Genomic DNA, 7,623 nt, shown 5'->3' with positions numbered 1-7,623 from the left:
TGTGGATCTGGCCTATTTGGTGGAAACTCATTCTATGCACGAACCAATAAAATCAAGAATTCTCCTATTTGGGTGAAACTTAGCATATAGGAAAATCTATAAAATTATGGGTCTGTTCTAATTGTTTGAATTTAGTATACACAAGAACCACTAAAATTAAGGATTGTAGTATTTGGTTGAAGCTTAGCATATACAAGAACATACGAAATTAGGGTTTTGTTCTATTTTGAAACTTAGCATGTACAAGAACCAACGAAAATAGGGTTCTGTTCTATTATAAAACTTAGCATGTACAAGAACCTACGAAAATAGGGTTCTGTTCTATTATAAAACTTAGCATGTACAAGAACCTATGTAATTATGGATCTGGTCTAATTGGTTGAATTTAGTATACACAAGAACCACTAAAGTTAAGGATTGTAGCATTTGGTTGAAGCTTAGCGTGTACAAGAACAGACGAAATTAGGGTTCTGTTCCTTTTTGAAACTTAGCATGTACAAGAACCTACGAAATTAGGATTCTGTTCTATTTTGAAACTTAGCATGTACAAGAACCTACGAAAATAGGGTTCTGTTCTATTATAAAACTTAGCATGTACAAGAACCTACGAAAATAGGGTTCTGTTCTATTATAAAACTTAGCATGTACAAGAACCTATGTAATTATGGGTCTGTTCTAATTGTTTGAATTTAGTATACACAAGAACCACTAAAATTAACAATTGTAGTATTTGGTTGAAGCTTAGCATATACAAGAACATACGAAATTAGGGTTTTGTTCTATTTTGAAACTTAGCATGTACAAGAACCAACGAAATTATGGTTCTGTTCTATTTTGAAACTTAGCATGTACAAGAACCTACGAAATTAGGGTTCTGTTCTATTTTGAAACTTAGCATGTACAAGAACCTACGCAAATAGGGTTCTGTTCTATTATAAAACTTAGCATGTACAAGAACCTATGTAATTATGGATCTGTTCTAATTGTTTGAATTTAGTATACACAAGAACCACTAAAATTAAGGATTGTAGTATTTGGTTGAAGCTTAGCATATACAAGAACATACGAAATTAGGGTTTTGTTCTATTTTGAAACTTAGCATGTACAAGAACCAACGAAATTATGGTTCTGTTCTATTTGGAAACTTAGCATGTACAAGAACGTATAAAATTGTGGATCTGGCCTATTTGGTGGAAACTCATTCTATGCACGAAAGAAAATAAAATCAAGAATTCTCCTATTTGGTTGAAACTTAGCATATAGGAAAATCTATAAAATTATGGATTTGTTCTAATTGTTTGAATTTAGTATACACAAGAACCACTAAAATTAAGGATTGTAGTATTTGGTTGAAGCTTAGCATATACAAGAACATACGAAATTAGGGTTTTGTTCTATTTTGAAACTTAGCATGTACAAGAACCTACGAATTTAGGATTCTGTTCTATTTTGAAACTTAGCATGTACAAGAACCTACGAAAATAGGGTTCTGTTCTATTATAAAACTTAGCATGTACAAGAACCTACGAAAATAGGGTTCTGTTCTATTATAAAACTTAGCATGTACAAGAACCTATGTAATTATGGCTCTGTTCTAATTGTTTGAATTTAGTATACACAAGAACCACTAAAATTAAGGATTGTAGTATTTGGTTGAAGCTTAGCATATACAAGAACATACGAAATTAGGGTTTTGTTCTATTTTGAAACTTAGCATGTACAAGAACCTACGAAAATAGGGTTCTGTTCTATTTTGAAACTTAGCATGTACAAGAACCTACGAAATTAGGGTTCTGTTCTATTTTTAAGCTTAGCATGTACAAGAACCTACGCAAATAGGGTTCTGTTCTATTATAAAACTTAGCATGTACAAGAACCTATGTAATTATGGATCTGTTCTAATTGTTTGAATTTAGTATACACAAGAACCACTAAAATTAAGGATTGTAGTATTTGGTTGAAGCTTAGCATATACAAGAACATACGAAATTAGGGTTTTGTTCTATTTTGAAACTTAGCTGTACAAGAACCTAAAAATTATGGTTCTGTTCTATTTGGAAACTTAGCATGTACAAGAACGTATAAAATTGTGGATCTGGCCTATTTGGTGGAAACTCATTCTATGCACGAAAGAAAATAAAATCAAGAATTCTCCTATTTGGTTGAAACTTAGCATATAGGAAAATCTATAAAATTATGTATCTGTTCTAATTGGTTGAATTTAGTATACACAAGAACCACTAAAATTAAGGATTGTAGTATTTTGTTGAAGCTTAGCTTATACAAGAACATACGAAATTACGGTTTTGTTCTATTTTGAAACTTAGCATGTATAAGAACCAACGAAATTATGGTTCTGTTCTATTTTGAAGCTTAGCATGTACAAGAACGTATAAAATTGTGGATCTGGCCTATTTGGTGGAAACTCATTCAATGCACGAAAGAAAATAAAATTAAGAATTCTCCTATTTGGTTGAAACTTAGCATATAGGAAAATCTATAAAATTATGGATCTGTTCTAATTGTTTGAATTTAGTATACACAAGAACCACTAAAATTAAGGATTGTAGTATTTGGTTGAAGCTTAGCATATACAAGAACATACGAAATTAGGGTTTTGTTCTATTTTGAAACTTAGCATGTACAAGAACCAACGAAATTATGGTTCTGTTCTATTTTGAAACTTAGCTGTACAAGAACCTAAAAATTATGGTTCTGTTCTATTTTGTTGCATTTAGTATATACAAGAATCACTACAATTAAGGATTGTCCTATTTGGTTGAAGCTTAGCATATGCATGAACCTACGAAATTAGGGTTTTGTTCTATTTTGAAACTTAGCATGTACAAGAACGTATAAAATTGTGGATCTGGCCTATTTGGTGGAAACTCATTCTATGCACGAACCAATAAAATCAAGAATTCTCCTATTTGGTTGAAACTTAGCATATAGGAAAATCTATAAAATTATGGATTTGTTCTAATTGTTTGAATTTAGTATACACAAGAACCACTAAAATTAAGGATTGTAGTATTTGGTTGAAGCTTAGCATATACAAGAACATACGAAATTAGGGTTTTGTTCTATTTTGAAACTTAGCATGTACAAGAACGTATAAAATTGTGGATCTGGCCTATTTGGTGGAAACTCATTCTATGCACGAACCAATAAAATTAAGAATTCTCCTATTTGGTTGAAACTTAGCATATAGGAAAATCTATAAAATTATGGATCTGTTCTAATTGTTTGAATTTAGTATACACAAGAACCACTAAAGTTAAGGATTGTAGAATTTGGTTGAAGCCTAGCGTGTACAAGAACAGACGAAATTAAAGTTCTGTTCCTTTTTGAAACTTAGCATGTACAAGAACCTACGAAATTAGGGTTCTGTTCTATTTTGAAACTTAGCATGTACAAGAACCTACGAAAATAGGGTTCTGTTCTATTATAAAACTTAGCATGTACAAGAACCTACGAAAATAGGGTTCTGTTCTATTATAAAACTTAGCATGTACAAGAACCTATGTAATTATGGGTCTGTTCTAATTGTTTGAATTTAGTATACACAAGAACCACTAAAATTAAGGATTGTAGTATTTGGTTGAAGCTTAGCATATACAAGAACATACTAAATTAGGGTTTTGTTCTATTTTGAAACTTAGCATGTACAAGAACCTACGAAAATAGGGTTCTGTTCTATTATAAAACTTAGCATGTACAAGAACCTACGAAAATAGGGTTCTGTTCTATTATAAAACTTAGCATGTACAAGAACCTATGTAATTATGGGTCTGTTCTAATTGTTTGAATTTAGTAGACACAAGAACCACTAAAATTAAGGATTGTAGTATTTGGTTGAAGCTTAGCATATACAAGAACATACGAAATTAGGGTTTTGTTCTATTTTGAAACTTAGCATGTACAAGAACGTATAAAATTGTGGATCTGGCCTATTTGGTGGAAACTCATTCTATGCACGAACCAATAAAATCAAGAATTCTCCTATTTGGGTGAAACTTAGCATATAGGAAAATCTATAAAATTATGGATCTGTTCTAATTGTTTGAATTTAGTATACACAAGAACCACTAAAGTGAAGGATTGTAGAATTTGGTTGAAGCCTAGCGAGTACAAGAACAGACGAAATTAGGGTTCTGTTCCTTTTTGAAACTTAGCATGTACAAGAACCTACGAAATTAGGGTTCTGTTCTATTTTGAAACTTAGCATGTACAAGAACCTACGAAAATAGGGTTCTGTTCTATTATAAAACTTAGCATGTACAAGAACCTACGAAAATAGGGTTCTGTTCTATTATAAAACTTAGCATGTACAAGAACCTATGTAATTATGGGTCTGTTCTAATTGTTTGAATTTAGTATACACAAGAACCACTAAAATTAAGGATTGTAGTATTTGGTTGAAGCTTAGCATATACAAGAACATACGAAATTAGGGTTTTGTTCTATTTTGAAACTTAGCATGTACAAGAACCAACGAAAATAGGGTTCTGTTCTATTATAAAACTTAGCATGTACAAGAACCTACGAAAATAGGGTTCTGTTCTATTATAAAACTCAGCATGTACAAGAACCTATGTAATTATGGATCTGGTCTAATTGGTTGAATTTAGTATACACAAGAACCACTAAAGTTAAGGATTGTAGAATTTGGTTGAAGCTTAGCGTGTACAAGAACAGACGAAATTAGGGTTCTGTTCCTTTTTGAAACTTAGCATGTACAAGAACCTACGAAATTAGGTTTCTGTTCTATTTTGAAATTTAGCATGTACAAGAACCTACGAAAATAGGGTTCTGTTCTATTATAAAACTTAGCATGTACAAGAACCTACGAAATTAGGGTTCTGTTCTATTTTTAAGCTTAGCATGTACAAGAACCTACGCAAATAGGGTTCTGTTCTATTATAAAACTTAGCATGTACAAGAACCTATGTAATTATGGATCTGTTCTAATTGTTTGAATTTAGTATACACAAGAACCACTAAAATTAAGGATTGTAGTATTTGGTTGAAGCTTAGCATATACAAGAACATACGAAATTAGGGTTTTGTTCTATTTTGAAACTTAGCTGTACAAGAACCTAAAAATTATGCTTCTGTTCTATTTGGAAACTTAGCATGTACAAGAACGTATAAAATTGTGGATCTGGCCTATTTGGTGGAAACTCATTCTATGCACGAAAGAAAATAAAATCAAGAATTCTCCTATTTGGTTGAAACTTAGCATATAGGAAAATCTATAAAATTATGTATCTGTTCTAATTGGTTGAATTTAGTATACACAAGAACCACTAAAATTAAGGATTGTAGTATTTTGTTGAAGCTTAGCTTATACAAGAACATACGAAATTACGGTTTTGTTCTATTTTGAAACTTAGCATGTATAAGAACCAACGAAATTATGGTTCTGTTCTATTTTGAAGCTTAGCATGTACAAGAACGTATAAAATTGTGGATCTGGCCTATTTGGTGGAAACTCATTCAATGCACGAAAGAAAATAAAATTAAGAATTCTCCTATTTGGTTGAAACTTAGCATATAGGAAAATCTATAAAATTATGGATCTGTTCTAATTGTTTGAATTTAGTATACACAAGAACCACTAAAATTAAGGATTGTAGTATTTGGTTGAAGCTTAGCATATACAAGAACATACGAAATTAGGGTTTTGTTCTATTTTGAAACTTAGCATGTACAAGAACCAACGAAATTATGGTTCTGTTCTATTTTGAAACTTAGCTGTACAAGAACCTAAAAATTATGGTTCTGTTCTATTTTGTTGCATTTAGTATATACAAGAATCACTACAATTAAGGATTGTCCTATTTGGTTGAAGCTTAGCATATGCATGAACCTACGAAATTAGGGTTTTGTTCTATTTTGAAACTTAGCATGTACAAGAACGTATAAAATTGTGGATCTGGCCTATTTGGTGGAAACTCATTCTATGCACGAACCAATAAAATCAAGAATTCTCCTATTTGGTTGAAACTTAGCATATAGGAAAATCTATAAAATTATGGATTTGTTCTAATTGTTTGAATTTAGTATACACAAGAACCACTAAAATTAAGGATTGTAGTATTTGGTTGAAGCTTAGCATATACAAGAACATACGAAATTAGGGTTTTGTTCTATTTTGAAACTTAGCATGTACAAGAACGTATAAAATTGTGGATCTGGCCTATTTGGTGGAAACTCATTCTATGCACGAACCAATAAAATCAAGAATTCTCCTATTTGGTTGAAACTTAGCATATAGGAAAATCTATAAAATTATGGATCTGTTCTAATTGTTTGAATTTAGTATACACAAGAACCACTAAAGTTAAGGATTGTAGAATTTGGTTGAAGCCTAGCGTGTACAAGAACAGACGAAATTAAAGTTCTGTTCCTTTTTGAAACTTAGCATGTACAAGAACCTACGAAATTAGGGTTCTGTTCTATTTTGAAACTTAGCATGTACAAGAACCTACGAAAATAGGGTTCTGTTCTATTATAAAACTTAGCATGTACAAGAACCTACGAAAATAGGGTTCTGTTCTATTATAAAACTTAGCATGTACAAGAACCTATGTAATTATGGGTCTGTTCTAATTGTTTGAATTTAGTATACACAAGAACCACTAAAATTAAGGATTGTAGTATTTGGTTGAAGCTTAGCATATACAAGAACATACTAAATTAGGGTTTTGTTCTATTTTGAAACTTAGCATGTACAAGAACCTACGAAAATAGGGTTCTGTTCTATTATAAAACTTAGCATGTACAAGAACCTACGAAAATAGGGTTCTGTTCTATTATAAAACTTAGCATGTACAAGAACCTATGTAATTATGGGTCTGTTCTAATTGTTTGAATTTAGTAGACACAAGAACCACTAAAATTAAGGATTGTAGTATTTGGTTGAAGCTTAGCATATACAAGAACATACGAAATTAGGGTTTTGTTCTATTTTGAAACTTAGCATGTACAAGAACGTATAAAATTGTGGATCTGGCCTATTTGGTGGAAACTCATTCTATGCACGAACCAATAAAATCAAGAATTCTCCTATTTGGGTGAAACTTAGCATATAGGAAAATCTATAAAATTATGGATCTGTTCTAATTGTTTGAATTTAGTATACACAAGAACCACTAAAGTGAAGGATTGTAGAATTTGGTTGAAGCCTAGCGAGTACAAGAACAGACGAAATTAGGGTTCTGTTCCTTTTTGAAACTTAGCATGTACAAGAACCTACGAAATTAGGGTTCTGTTCTATTTTGAAACTTAGCATGTACAAGAACCTACGAAAATAGGGTTCTGTTCTATTATAAAACTTAGCATGTACAAGAACCTACGAAAATAGGGTTCTGTTCTATTATAAAACTTAGCATGTACAAGAACCTATGTAATTATGGGTCTGTTCTAATTGTTTGAATTTAGTATACACAAGAACCACTAAAATTAAGGATTGTAGTATTTGGTTGAAGCTTAGCATATACAAGAACATACGAAATTAGGGTTTTGTTCTATTTTGAAACTTAGCATGTACAAGAACCAACGAAAATAGGGTTCTGTTCTATTATAAAACTTAGCATGTACAAGAACCTACGAAAATAG

Source organism: Bombus pascuorum, unplaced genomic scaffold (assembly GCF_905332965.1).
Source record: "Bombus pascuorum unplaced genomic scaffold, iyBomPasc1.1, whole genome shotgun sequence".
Taxonomy (NCBI): Eukaryota; Metazoa; Arthropoda; class Insecta; order Hymenoptera; family Apidae; genus Bombus; species Bombus pascuorum.
This window is presented reverse-complemented; position numbering follows the sequence as displayed.